Source organism: Agrilus planipennis, unplaced genomic scaffold, assembly GCF_000699045.2.
Source record: "Agrilus planipennis isolate EAB-ADULT unplaced genomic scaffold, Apla_2.0 scaffold212, whole genome shotgun sequence".
NCBI classification, from domain to species: domain Eukaryota; kingdom Metazoa; phylum Arthropoda; class Insecta; order Coleoptera; family Buprestidae; genus Agrilus; species Agrilus planipennis.
In genome coordinates this window covers 44,960-60,399 of record NW_020439461.1, presented here as the reverse complement: position 1 = coordinate 60,399, position 15,440 = coordinate 44,960, and the positions used below count along the sequence as shown (strand labels likewise).

Below are 15,440 nucleotides of genomic sequence, written 5' to 3'. Positions count from 1 at the left end.
GTCACGTCAGTCAGAAGAAACCTTTTCGAATAAGAAAAATAAAGCTCTGCCACGTGGTCATACCTTCATGTCTACAACTCCCACCTGTCGACACCTACCCCTACTAAAAACACCTGGTAGGAACTAGTGGTTAGCACAGCATCAACGTGTAAAAAGAGAAAACCCAGAAGTAGAGTAAAAAAGTACAGTATTTTATTCAAAACGTCTAGAATTATAGACATAATATGATGATTTAAATCCAAAATTTAGACATATGAGTATATGTATAAGATTGCTGACAAACCAATATTCATATTTTTTTTCCAACACCCTTTCTTTATTTGATTAAGTATCTCTTAATAATAATTTAACATTTTTATATTGTATTATAATAGATTTACGTAGTGACGTGTTTTAGATACGTAGTTTCTGTTTGTTTTGTATAATGTTCAACCTATGTATGTTATTATCAAGATAGTATTTGAGCGGAACATCGCCTTTGGTGATTTTTTTTTTAAACAGATACATCAGATCCGGTATTATATTAATATAGAGACCGCAGACATGTGTACTTATGACAAGCAAACTTTGGACAAAGCGTTCAAACTTGAATTCAGTTGTAACTGAGCCCGGAGGGCATCTCCGCCATTTTGATAACTGCCTGTCATCCCTCAGTACCTTTGACTTATTCATCAAACACGCGATAATGATTCTATGCCAAATTTACATGGCGATTCGATGAGAATGAGGTTACATTAATTGCAAAATTATTGAGAGGTTACGTATAATTTCTACACTACAGTTTTCAGTTACTGCTTTTGTAGAAATTTGAAAATTTAATTAGAAGAGTCATAGTTCCACTAATGTATTAAATTTTATTTTATAAATCTAATGTTTCCTGCTGGCCCTTGAAGATCATGCATCATAAGAATTCATGTATTCCGTACTCCCCCTGTTGGGGTCAGAGAATTACTAACTTATGTGCTTCTTGAGAGTTCTAAGTCGAGTGCATCTAACTCGAAGTGGTAGATCGTGATTAATAAATAATAGCTCCATGATTTGTTGAAATGCCGTCCGTTGGTGGTGGAGGAAGCCAAGATTTACACTTCGATGAATTTTCCTCAGACCCATCATAATTTATGAAACGAGCTAACAGAGAAATCAGATCGATTCTAAATCAAATGTTTGGATCGTTTTTCTTTTTAGAGAGAAGGCGATATCTTTCCGTCATTGTTTTACTGAAGTTGTAGTAAATACCTACCGTTAGATTCTTTACCATCAATTATAACTATTTATTTCTGATAATTAATTTCGTTTTGCGATTGACGTGAGATTTCAGGTCGATTTTCGTTGTTCTTCTTCTGGTAAACTTTTTCACTGACGTAACTGAAAGATGGTAGGCGGTTAGTGACTGTGAGACCGTGACCAACAAAGTTGGACCCTTTGTCCGTCCTGAAGGCATATCGATATTCTCGAGCACAAAAGTAATGGCTTCTAACTTAATCCGCAAATCCTCAGGGATTGCCGGGATGACCAGCATCATGGTCCTACTACCGTCACCGCCGCTTCCGTTGCTTTGCCCGCACTACATTATTTAACCAACGCTAACTACTAAATCGTGGAGCGCCATGGGAGCACATCAGACGCCGGCCAAGGCGAGGGAAATAAAGTGGCGGGATTTTGAGGGACCTGGGGAACTAATGATGATCGAGGCGCCCTTATACCCCGTGCATAATTACTTTCCGAATCACCCGAATTATTTATGATCGGCTATTGGTCAGTCGATTTCGTGCATAAGGGTTTTCTAAATAATCTAATTTCCACGGGGTCAACCGGCAACTAAACTTCCTAAAATCTAATTATTTTAATGTTTTGAGTATGACGGACATTGCACATTTGCTCCAGGTATATTAATAATAAACCAACATTTTTGATGGCAAAATTTCCTCGGGTACTTTTTCGTGCGTGGAAACTTAATTAAAAAATCTTTAAACGTGCTAATTCCTGTTACAAATGCATGAGTCGCCGTTAATCCCGATTTTTGCCCGTTTACGATAATTTTTAATTTATTCCTGCCGGGATACGCTTAGGAACGTGGAAGGCACCTTCATTCTATTCCAAACTGATTGCGATTTAAGCCGTTTACTGAAGCATCAGTTAAAAAAATAATGAAAAACGCTCTTGACTGTTGGTCGATAAAATCCAACACCGAAAACAACACGTTAGCTTTTCTGTTTACAATCTGTACCAATTTACATACATAACAGTAGTATTTACAAATAATATGGGACAATTACTCAAAATTAAAAAGATATTGTCGCGTGTTAACTTGGCACAAAAGCCATAAACCTAAAGACGGCGAGGTAGAAGGTGCATTAATTTAATGTTATTGACCTTAAAGTGGCCCTAAATCCCCAGCGTCAAAGTAGGTGGGGTAATAACTATGAAGGTATTAATTCGGTAATGTCCCAAAATAATTAGTTGATAATATTTATTTAATGAAGAGGTATTGGAAAGAATAGGAGAACAGACGACTCTATGGAAGACAATAAAAAATAGGCGAGATAGGTTGGTGGGACACCTTCTCAGGCATGAAGGTCTAGTCAGAGACATATTAGAGGCAGAAACAGGAGTTAGGAGGGGTAGAGGTAGACCTAGATTAGACTAGGACTGATGACCTTATGATGATGATGAATATTTATTACAGAAATGCACGGGGGTGTCAGTCAATAGTTTGTCTAGAATTATAATAGATGCAGAAAATTAAAATCTGAAAAGAAAAAAGAAACGAATAGCGCTTATGACCGACTTACCAAACGAAATTCTGGAGTATGGGAATTTAAAAGGACTCATACACATGTATCATGTAGTTGAGCGTTATCAGGTTATCACTGAAAGACTTTGTAGAAAATGATAGCGATACAGGAACGTTGACGTTTGTTGCAAATGCTGTAAATAAAAATTTCGGCTCGAACTCTTCACCCTTTAACCGTTTCACATTTATGGTTTTTGTGACAAGTTAATGTGGAATCCTGAAACCTAAGTGTTATAAAACGTGTGGTTCATAGCGGGGACTCTAAACATTTTTTAAAAGTTCAATAAAATTTTCTTGTCTTTTTTTCAAAATTGCAATATTATGGGAGTTGTCGATCTTTTGTTATGAATATACATGGAGAAGAAATAATAATTATTTTACTCTATGTAGGAAGTCAATAAAGAATAGGTGAGATAGGTTGGTAGATCACCTTCTCAGGCATGAAAGGTTAGTCAGAGACGTATTAAAAGCAGAAGCAAGAGTTAAGAGTAGTAGACTAGGTAACTGTTCACAGATAGGTAAGGATGTAGGATGTTCTAGTTTTAGGGAATGCGAAGATTAGCTCAGGATAGGAAAGAGTGAAGGTGCGTGTGCAACCAGTTTTAAGACTGACGACTTTATAATGATAATGTAGGTATACATTTTTAGGAGTAACAACATACATTTTATCCAATAATTAAATGATTTGATTAAGTAATTCGATATTTCAATCGAGTCTAAAAAATTTTAGCAATCACCTTTAATTGAATCGTGAAATCTTGTTTTTTGTTTCTCTTTTTGGGATTAATACCTACTTATTTGTATTTTTGGGAATTTATTATTTGCTCCACTAGATGTTAAGAAATTGTATCGAATTTCACAGTCTGGATTTATTTTAACGTTACTTTTAACGATATTTCTGCGTGCATATAAAACAGCGTGTTGTCACTTGCTTTTGACGCGTAATGTGGTGTAAACAATTTGCGTTAAACAAATTACAAGCATAAGCAGAACCAGCCAACGTCAACCGCTATCAAAACTAATCTGATCGCTTTTTCCTTCGCTTGCCATGATTTTTGCGACAAGCGTTTTTCGTTCTCTGTCTTCGGTTTTTATTTCGAAGAAAAATGAGCGAGAAAGACGGCGAGTTTCAGTTTAGCCAACGGGGCGCGAAGTGAAACGGTAAAAATGCATCCAAAAGGGGTTGTTGTATCCTTTTATCAGTGCGTCAAGTTAGTTCCGGATGGCCGGCCATGTCACTTCCCTTTGAAAACTAACTGCGTCATGCTAGACGGTAGAGTGAGAGAGTTAATTTAATATACGAAGCCGCGAGATGGACTTAATGTAGCGAAAAGTGAAACGTTGCCATGAGATTCTTTTTTTTTTTACATAAGTCGCGTATTATGAGCGAAGATAACATCTACAACGACAAGTTGATACGTTGGTTTTAGTTCAGTGCACTTTCGAGTATGATAATAAATTTGTTCCGTTCAATATTCCACAATAACTAAGCACATTACTTATTCAAAAATATTAAATCATGCCAGTGGGTTATAAACTGGTCTTTATTTTATAAATGCGTATGTGTTTAGGACGAGTCGTTATCGAGAACGCATGAGACATAAGTGAGCACCATTATAAAAACATACGCGGAATCTATTACAGAGTAACTTTTACCCTCACGAACAAAGGTCCCACCGAAATGGCTTCTGCTGCTTCGACGTTTAACCCATGCAAGCTGTCAGACAGCGTCATGTCTGGTGGGGAGAGGTTGCCTCTGGTTTATTTTAGTGTCCTACCGAAAGTTCGGTTTCGGTTTCGGTTTCGGTCGAGTTTCGGCAAAAAAAACGAGTTTCGGTTTAGTTTCAGTTTCGGCGGCAAACCTGCCGAAACTACGACCGAAACCGAAACTGCTTTCGGGAGTTCTCGCGCTCTGCTCGGTCATGTTCGGCGCGTTAAATTCCATCCAAGCGAAGTGTTTCTCACCTGTAACATAAGATTTTTTAACTATGAATAGTAATAAGAATAAACGATTACAGGTACCTACTTGAAATTATTAGTAGTCGTCGCCTTTTGCAATATTATAATCAGGATTAGTTTATAATTTAATCGTTTACCTTTCGTTTCTGTTGAAGTTTAGTGTCATTCAACATGACGAGTTAAGTTTAGAAGAAGTTAATTTGTTCTTAATTAAGATAGAAGTGATTTATTTTGTTTTGTTTATTACTTAAATATTAAGTTCCTATACCTATTGTGATATTAGGTAACAATAACAAAAGTAATTTTATGTTTAATATTATATAAAAAAAGCATGAATAATATTCAAAAGAAAAATGAGTCTAGTCCACTATACTTACTCAAATAAACATCTCACCTATTTTAAGTATTTTTAAGGCGCAATTAAAGTGTTTCCTTAAATGAGGGGTTGTTATGTTGATTTTGATTTGATTATCAATAAGTGAAAATGTTAAAGACTGCAGAGCTATGTGATTTAAAGATAAAAAAATAAAACTGACTGATTATAATAACGTTTTCTTTATTTTTCTCTCAAAACATGATCCTTATAAGGAAGTTTCGGTTTCGGTTTCGGCTTCGGCCGAAACTGAGACCGTTGCCGAAATTCGGTTTCGGTTTCGGTCGTAAAAACGAGTTTCGGTCGGACACTAGTTTATTTAGATTCCTACCTTGCGGTTAACCCACCACAGTTCCCTTAGGCGAGGGATTCAGATGCTCTTCATCAGCTCATGAAGACCGAAGCTACTGTTTTATCTAAGAAGTGAAGAGGACTCCCTAGAATCGCGTGGCTTACCTGGCTTACTACAACCCAGGTTTCAGGGTTAACTAACGACCGGAAAAGCAGGAAACTTTCCACCTGGGGCACTCGGTACCATAGTACCATAGACACTCCAGCATTGATAAGCGATCTTGGGCTCATGGGATTACCACCTTCCTATGATCTTCATTAATGATCTGATCTTTTTCCACGCTCACTGCGATCAGTTGAGGGTGTCCTTTCGATTTTTTGGTTAATCACGTAGCTTAAAAAATGAGCTGTGTAGTCTTTCCATTTTTAAAAAAGAATTCATTCTGATTATCTATTCATTTTGTTAAAGACTAATTCAGTCTTTAATCTCTCCCTATTAGATTCGAATGTATAGAAATACTCTGTGTATAATTCATGTCGTTTTCCTTGTACATCAAGGTTTAGTTGCAGCTGACAATCTCGCCTTTGTTCTACATCAAAAATTTTTAAATGAACTGCAAAACATTTCAGAAGTGGTTGAATATATGTATGTATGTAGCTGCTGATTAAAATTAACGGAGGGTTGTCGTTTCTTGGAGAGTAATTTTCATTTTGAAAATGTCGGAACGTTCTCGGTGGAAGTGCAAGCAACAGAAGGAAAAAAATCTTGTCCTAAAACGGAAATTGTACGGCATAAAGTTCGCCGTCGCGCCGGAGACTGCTTCAATTATTAAAGAAAAACATCCTGACTTATTTGCTTCTGGGAGTATTGCTAATACCATTCATTTCCTCTGCATTTTTATTTCAGGTGCGAGGTTGCTGGGTCTCGCTTACTGAAACGTCATTAGACATTTTCAGCATAATTTACTTGCTTTTTTTAACCAAGAAATACTAATTCACAAAGAGTCGCTTTCAACAAAAAGATATCACTGCTATGCTCTCGAATATTATTTTGGAAAAAAATTATTAACGATGTATCTTTGACTATGAATGTGCGGTGTCAAACATGGAAGGTGGTCCAGAAGCATTATTTGAAATTTGGTTTGGAAGAATAAAATAATTCGAAGTGGTCTGTATTCTGTCGAAACTACCAGACTCGGATCGCGATTTCGATCTTTTTGGATCTCATCAGCGCGTCGCAGACAGCTCCGACAGAACACAGACCAACTTTTACCTGCTGTCTTAACAGTGTGTTTTAGAAAATACCACAAATGGCGCGGTAAACGCCACCTGTAGTACGATGCTACATTTTAGGATTATGTATGCTCCAACAATGTCCATTTAAATATATGGATATCTACTTGCTGAAACGAATCCCGGCGTAGCTAACCTCAGACAGCTCCGACAGAACACACGTCTGCGACGCGCTGATGAGATCCAAAAAGATCGAAATTGCGATCCGCGTCTGGCAGTTTCGACAGAATACAAACCACTTCGAATTATTTTATTCGATTATGGTAACGTGCCTACGCCGGGATTCGTTTCAGCAAGTAGATATCCATATATTTAAATGGACCTTGTTGGAGCATACGTAATCCTAAAATGTAGCATCGTGCTATAGATGGCGTTTACCGCGCCATTTGTGATATTTTCTTGGTTTGGAAGGATTATTAACATAACATACACCGTGAACAGAGAACGACAGAAATAGGAGAACCGAGGATATTAAGGAATAGGAGTGATAGAGTGATAGGACACCCTATAAAACATGAAAGGTTAATAAGAGACATCTCAAACGCAAAATCAGGTGAAAATAATGATAGAGTAATACCCTGGATACCTAGGTAAATGTGTAGATTGGCTCAGGATAGGAAAGAGTGAAGGAGCATTCGAACCAGTTTGGATGAAAGAGTCGTATTTTTGAGATAGAACAGTTTTGACTAAATTTACAATGTTTAAAACTACAATTAATAACTACTGCGCGAGGAACGGAAGTTGAAAAATTATAATTTTTGTGATTGCATAAGATATATGTTTGAGATTGTGGTTAGGCAATATTTGGTTTCTACAGACGCATTCACTTGGGACTTCGATTGTCGTTGTTTTTTTGAAGTCCACAACGTCCTAGCTGGTTCAATCTCTTGATTGTATTTAAGAACGACTGGAGAACAGTTTTTTTGTGGCCAGTTATCCTCAAGTAATTTTAAAAAGCATCAATTAGTTTCTGAAAACAAATATGGTCATTATTGGTGGAGGCGCTGGACATGTTTATCAGGCCAGTAAAACACTTAATTTAAATAAGACAGCACTGTTTTAACACATAATTTTAAAACAATAATAGTAAATAGTTAGGCAGAATTATCATTAAAAAACTCTTCCCTAATGTTCTTCAACCCTTAATTTCATAGTTCTTGTTTTCACCGTTTAAGTAAACAAACTCTTAGTCATATAAATAATTATTAAATGTATCGCTTTTGATAATATTAATTTGAAAATTGATTCTCATTTTTTTTTCTACTATAAGTTACCTTAATTTAATGAGAAAATTTTTATTGCTGTTGGCACATCCTCGCCGGGTATCGAACCCAGGTCGTTTGGCATTACGCAGCAATGCTCTGACCACTATCATCATCATAAGGTCGTCAGTCCTAAGACTGGTTGGACACGTACCTCCACTCTTTCCTATCCTGAGCTAATCTTCGCATTTCCCTAAAACTAGAACAGCCCACATCCTTAACTATTTGCGAACAGTAATCTAATCTAGGTCTACCTCTACCCCTCCTAGCTCCTGTTTCTGCCTCTAATATGTCTCTGACTAGACCCCCATGCCTGAGAAGGTGTCCTATCAACCTATCTCGCCTATTTTTTATTGACTTCCATAGACTTCTCTGTTCTCCTATTCTTTCCGCTACCTCTTCATTTCTAGTTGAAAAGAATTGAAAATCAATTTTCAAATTAATATTCAACATTAACCACTAAGAGTTTCAATGTGCTCTTGATAAAGACAATTTGGGTCAAGAAAATCATCATTAAATTCAATGACCGTTTGGTAAATTCACTCCTTAACATATAGTTCAGGACTTATTTTTGTAACGTTTTTGTTAATGTAATTTTGCGCTGAGCTGATAAGCTTGACGATTAAGGTCAATAAATTGGGCTCATACATTTCAGACATCTTGTATACTCCTAATCGGATTTGGTGACGTTTCTGGCATCGAAATGATTCAGATCACTCTTGCTCCTACAAAGCGTATTCATGTTGGACGATTCGCGTCATTATCCGAGGCTTATGAACCAGAAGTGTGATAACAGAGCGACACACAAAAGGGAACGGCGTGGCATCGTGACAGGCCGCCGTCATACACGCTCATACGATAGGGTGTCATAATTTGTGTGTGTGTGTGTGTGTGTATGAGTGTACATGTACTTGAGTGTGAGTGCGTGTGTATTCGCTTCTGTGTTGGCACGTCTGAAGCCGTAGACGGATTGATTTGTAATCGATCATCTGACATCTTTGTAAATGTCATGGAAAGCCGTGTCACGGGTTATCATTATTATTAATGGCCATTATCCATTGTGTCCATTATATTCGGGTTTATTATTTATTTTTCCAGTTTTTCACGTACTAAAAAATGTCATCCACATGCGAGGGTTTTTGCTAATCTTCTCTCCTGGTGCCGAAACACTGAAGGCCCTTATCGTACTTGTTTGAGAATTATAGATCTTTAGTGCTTTCTAACTTCATTTTTATTGGTTTTGATTTCCAGAACGAGATAGAAAATTAAATTGATTATCGACGTTTAAATCATTGTGTCACAGTCCATAATGAGTCTGCTAATTCTTCTCATCCTGAAATCTCACTGAGACGTGAAACGCTATAGTATCTCGTGTATAATGTTATTATTATTACTGTAACGTTTCGTTACCGAATAAAGGGGGGTTTGTGTAAGAAACAAGGGCATAATAAATTGGCGGAATAATATTTGCAAGAAATCTACAAAGAGAACTGTGAGAAAGCGCTCCACTCGACGCCGGCATTGTAAGCATTTCACTCTGAAGGAAAATGAAAGGAACTGGAAAACAAAATTATCTCGAGCAAACGCTTTAAACTCATTTACAGTACGTCACAAAATCAATTTCGATAAGTTCTATTTGGACCAATGTACCTACACAATGTACAATAAAAGCGAACGAAGAAAATCTTTAGAAGCACAGTACAGTTCCACTCACCATAGTTACATCTTCCATTAGTACAGAGTACAAATTGGATTTATTCAGAAATAACATTCGAACTCTTGAGAAAGAGGAAGCAGGAATGTACAAGATTCCATGCTTCTGTAGAAAAATATACATAGAATAAACCAGAAGGAAAGTCGTAGTAATTTTAACCCCCCCCCTTATCACCAAAAGTAAGCAAAGCTCTTAACCCCCTCCCCCTATGCTTATATTCTCATAAAATCTTTTTAACTTAACCATAAAACAACCCGTGAGAGCGAGTGAGCATTATCGTTTATTTTGGGAAATCCCTGAACATGTGTTTTGCTTTCAAACATAGACAATAGGATTGTCATATCTGTTGAAATCAGAAACTACCGAATTCTGCAGAAAAATCTTAAAAATAAATAAATGAATTCATATTTCTAACATGATAACCAACCAGACCCCCGTCCTCATATCATGAAAACTAAATAAAAAAAAAATAAGGAGAAATGTACGCTCCGCCACTGCAACCATTATCGAACCCCCGTGTGTTGGAGTTGCTTCCTAACGTTTCGCTAGAACGAGTGGCGAGTTTCTTCATAAGTCCTTCCATCTCCGATCTAGCATTGGGAAGCGTTAAAAATTATGGAAAATTCAAGTGATCTAAGCAGAATACAACTTCAATACAATTTCATATACTGCTTAATCTTCTTAAGGAAATTACGAAAAGTCTATGACTAGACCATGTACTTATAAAGAGACCTAGATTCAAGGATGTCTGCTCCAAAGTAAACTTGTATTTCTGAAAGACCAATAGTTCCACAGTAATACATTTAATGGTTACTGATTGTAGTGATAGCCTGAAATCATTAATTAAAAATTGGAGGGAATGGAGAGGAGTGGATGCAAATGTGACTAAGTGTAATTATAGAAAAGGGAATAAGGTGAATGGTGTCCTAAGGAAGCAAGTAACTCGTGTATGTATGTGTGTATAAGTATCGTCGTCTTCGTCGCAGAAGACAAACAAATTCGCACAAAGGCTCTGGTTATTATTCACCAGTTTATAAGATTTCGCAAACAATGCAGGCGTAAATGGCAACTTGAATTTAATAAGACCAATAATAGAAACCTCACCCGGCAAACAACTTGGCAACTTCTAAATTGTAACATTTAGTCAAACAAAGACTCGCGTTGAGTGCCTGGCATTGTGCAAGAATCGTTCGCCGTAGCGAGAACACGTCGACGGGCGGAAAGCTTTCGGCGACGACGAAGGGGTAACTCAGGGGGGTTCCCCTCTTCCCTCTACGCTACCCACACCGCGCTCCTCAAAGGGACAATACGCGAAGCCGGTTAAATGGGAACGAGACGGGAACAAGAGGGAGAGATGAGGAGGGGAACGGTGAAACTCTCTCTCGGATAACGCAGATAACGGAAACTTATATGACAGGGTTAAAGGGTGACGAAAGTGATAGCCATGTTGGGGTAGAGTCTTAAGGCGACCGCCATAATAAAGTGATAGTAATGATCCGGTAAATGGCCAACGGATAGAGATACGTACATACATACGACATGTACAACACACATGTGTATATACAGTCGCCACTTAAGAAACAGGAATTTAGATTCAAACAGCTAATACCATAGTTGATATTTGTTTGAGTTGAAAAGTTTATGAAATCGACTGATTTCTTAAAAATTGATAAACATAACCTAAGTATAACCTCAGCAGAACCTAACCGTAACCTGACCTAACCTCTTTGTACAGTTTGACATATGTTTTAGATATTACTTTTACGGATTTTGTTCCAATGCACTTGGACCATGTGTATAATACTGATAGTTATAAAAATGCCTGCATTTAGATGTTAACTCATGCTCTATGAGATTATAGTATGTTGCTATAGCTTGCGATGGTACATATTAAGAGCCCTTGGGGAGAAACATTTGTGCATAAACATATAGATAAATGTCAAACCAAACCGAGCGGCATGGCCTAGAGGTCTAGACTATTGCTTAGCGTTCGGGAGGACGCCGGTTCGATTCCGGGTCCGTCTGCTTTGGTCCAAGTTTTTCTGTGGTTTCCTTGGATCACTTAGGCAAATGCTGAGGTAGTAATATTCTACAGATAATCTTTCACTCTCTTCTGTCTTCATTTCGACCGTCTCATCTTTCTCACCCGAACCACCACCCACCCATTCCCACGATTCCTGAAAGCAGGCTGAAGAGGACCTTCCGCCCTACCTTCCGGCATAGTCCGGAGGCACTGCCCGCCCACCAGCATTACTGGCTGGTGGGAATGAAACACTCAAAAGTTTTTTTTTTTGTCAAACCATTTCATAAGAATGTTTAGTAAGTTCTTGGTCAGAAATTTATGAAAACAACCAGGCGTGGATCGGGATTTGGATCACTGCGCCATACTTTGAAATACTTCAGTAGCAGTAAATATCCATTAGATGGCGATGCATCGCTTGTACTTGGATGTTATATGAACCATTTATTGTTTTGTGGGAAATAATATACTACGAATTAATGTTTATTGTTTCATTGCGGTTATTTTATTAGACTTTGGCGTTTTAAGTAGTCGAGTTTTGTTTGAATGCTGGGTTTGAAAAGGCGGATGTAGATACCCAGTTAGCGAGAAGTGACAGATGGCACTTAGGATAATTGAGCGGCACAAATAATCCGAGAGGGCTTAAGGTGAAAGATGCAATTGGTAATGAGAGATTTGGAGGAAAACAATGGGGTGTCGCGGAACACGACGGTGACGGTGCTCGACGCTGGACGGTTTTGCGCGGAATAATGAATAGACACATTAGTCCGGGTAAGTCCGGTGTCTCTATGGCGGGCACTGGCCGGATTAGCGGTCACTAATCGGGCGGTTAATCGACGTCGACTTTCTGCAAGCGAAAGCGCCTACGGTTGCGACGACTGCGGAAGAGAAACGACTCCCTCTCTTAAAATAAATACTCGACGGAAAATAGATTGCCCCATTTAATACCTTCGTTATCTCAATGCCCATTTATAAAGCGAACAAATCGGTAAACAACAAGTTCGTATTCTCCCATTTATTTTATTGACTATTTTCCAAATCAGGTAAATTCTATTACTTATAGTAATTTTTATAAAGACCAAAAGAATCGAATAAAATAATTCGAAGTGGTCTGTATTCTGTCGAAACTGTCAGACGCGGATCGCGATTAAGATCTTTTTGGATCCCATCAGCGTGTCGCAGACAGCTCCGACAGAACACAGACCAACTTTTACCTGCTGTCTTAACAGCGCGTTTTAGAAAATACTACAAATGGCGCGGTAAACGCCATCTGTAGTACGATGCTACATTTTAGGATTACGTATGCTCCAACAAGGTCATTTAAATCTATCGATATCTACTTGGTGAAACGAACCCCGGCGTGGCTGATGAGATCCAAAAAGATCGAAATCGCGATCCACGTCTGGCAGTTTCGACAGAATATAGACCACTTCGAATTATTTTATTCGATTATGGTAAAGTGCCTATCACGTCGAGGTTAGCTACGCCGGGGTTCGTTTTCAGCAAGTAGATATCCACACAATTGGACCTTGTTGGAGCATACGTAATCCTAAAATCTAGCATCATACTACAGATGGCGTTTACCGCGCCATTTGTGGTATTTTCACCAAAAAGATCGTTCAAACATTATGGAATATATAAAAAGAATTTTAATTACTTTAGGCCTTTCTTCTGTCTCCAGGGAAAAATAAAACTAAAGTGATAATACAATTATTTATTTATTTATACGAACGCCCTTATTAATCTATACGTTTGGCTGAATCTGGTACTGCTTTTGGAAACGCCTAGGTTTAATTAAAAGAAGGGTATTCTTATTGTGACCAAAAATTATATGTGCATTATGAATCCCTGCCTGCATAAAATGCTTAAATAATTCCTTTTTTTTCAAAGAATATTATTTTAAGTCATTTGTTCCTTAAAAAGGCAATGCCTTCCATTTATATATAGTATAGAGCGGTCTCTTCTTTCGGAAAAATGAAGATAAAGTATTTGAAGCTGTACACAGTTAACGTTAACATGTCTCTTAATAAAAGGGGGGATTTCGAAGATCCGGACATATTGCACATTATATTTATATTTCGCGTGCTGCTCTGCCGCAATTTGTACCAATATCGTGACTCGGAAAATCCTTTAAAATGGACACAAATCTTTCTAATGCCCCAACGAATTCGCTTTGCTTTACCTTTTACTCCCATCTCAGAACGTGACTTTCTAACTAAATCATAACGAGAATAACCATAAAATAACGAAAGTAGAAATGTTATATTACTCGCACTAGAATGAACACGAAATTCTCTATAACAAAACAGATTGAATCATAATCAAATACAGTGGACGTATGTCATATTTAATATCAATTTTACTCTGTATTTGCACAAGTTATCGTTTTGAACAGATACCGGAAAGCTGGCGATATTTTCGGCTCTTTTTAGATTTCAAATTTTTTCCTTTCTCCTCGAAAGAAAGCCGCTCTTGGAGAGATATATGTGAATTGTGGAATTTTAACGAATAAATCACTGAAACTTTAAACGAACGACTCTCGCCGGACGCGGCAAAAACTCCAGGACAATTGCTGACCGCTGCCCTCAAGCATTCCATTAGGGTGTGATTCGGAACATGAATCAACTTGAAACTCTTTCCCATAAGGGATTTGGCCGCCTAGCTACCTAGCCAAGCAGATTTTAGCGTCGTATATGTACTTATGTATTTATCTGCAGCTACACGTAGCACACAAGGAACTTGTATCTATGCCGATGACGTAAACGCAATCTTTCAATAATTTTACACTATCCACATCTTGTTGTGAACGAACGCCGCAAGCTGCGATCAATACAACTGCGATTGTAAATTATAGACGTACGCGATAGACATTCTACAAAATAAAAGGAACCGTCTAGAACCTGTGTAAAGTAGATTGCTTGTATACAGGACCTGTTTAAATAAATCTAGTATCAAAACGTGATCCCAAAAATGGCGTTTTATATTCTATTTGGAATTTTATTCTGTCTGTTTAGAATACCATCTGTGGGAAGAAATTTATAAGACCGATTGCATATTCTTTGCCCGTTTGCTTATTGACTTAGTGTCTGTATTTTGCATTATTGTCTGTAATGTTCCTTTGGCGCGATTGTGTTACGTATTGTATATAAGAATAGCGGTAGCGTACGTTTCGAATTTACGTTATTACAACACATACACGTACCAATCTACCAATGTACGTATATTCAGGTAAAGCTCGCTGAGGGAGCACTTAGAAAATAACTAAGTTGTAAATTTAACTTTGGAAACAAAGCGGTCACTACTGGCTACCGACGCGACGCGACGCGACGCGGCGGGACATCAAACCGTTTAGTCGTAATTTGTTAGATAATTGGTTGAATACGGGGTACATTTAGTTAGAAGTAAAACAAGAACGTTATATTTGATACGAACTAATAAGATTAAGAAAGAATAGGTAATAAATAAATTCTAGTTAAAGGAGTAGAACACTATACAGCTGGGTTTAAAATAAACTTTATATGACAATAATAAAGTTCTATTTGTTAAAAAAAAAACAACTGCTTCGCTGCACCATATCGCTATGAAATTATTTGCCAATTTTAAACAAATTGAATTTCACTAAGTAAATGCAAACTCCATTTTGCTCATCTTTACAAGACTTAAGTAAACCTGTTACCTTCACCTAGAAATATTATCTATGATTCTTAGAGTATGTACATTTTCTATGAATACAT

The 15,440-nt window shown here is 37.5% G+C and overlaps 1 protein-coding gene across 1 annotated transcript in view; it reads right to left on the bottom strand.

Moving 5' to 3' along the window:
* Window positions 1-15,440, bottom strand: part of LOC108741484 — a 52,831-nt gene that overhangs the window by 8,790 nt on the left and 28,601 nt on the right. The window lies entirely within an intron of this gene.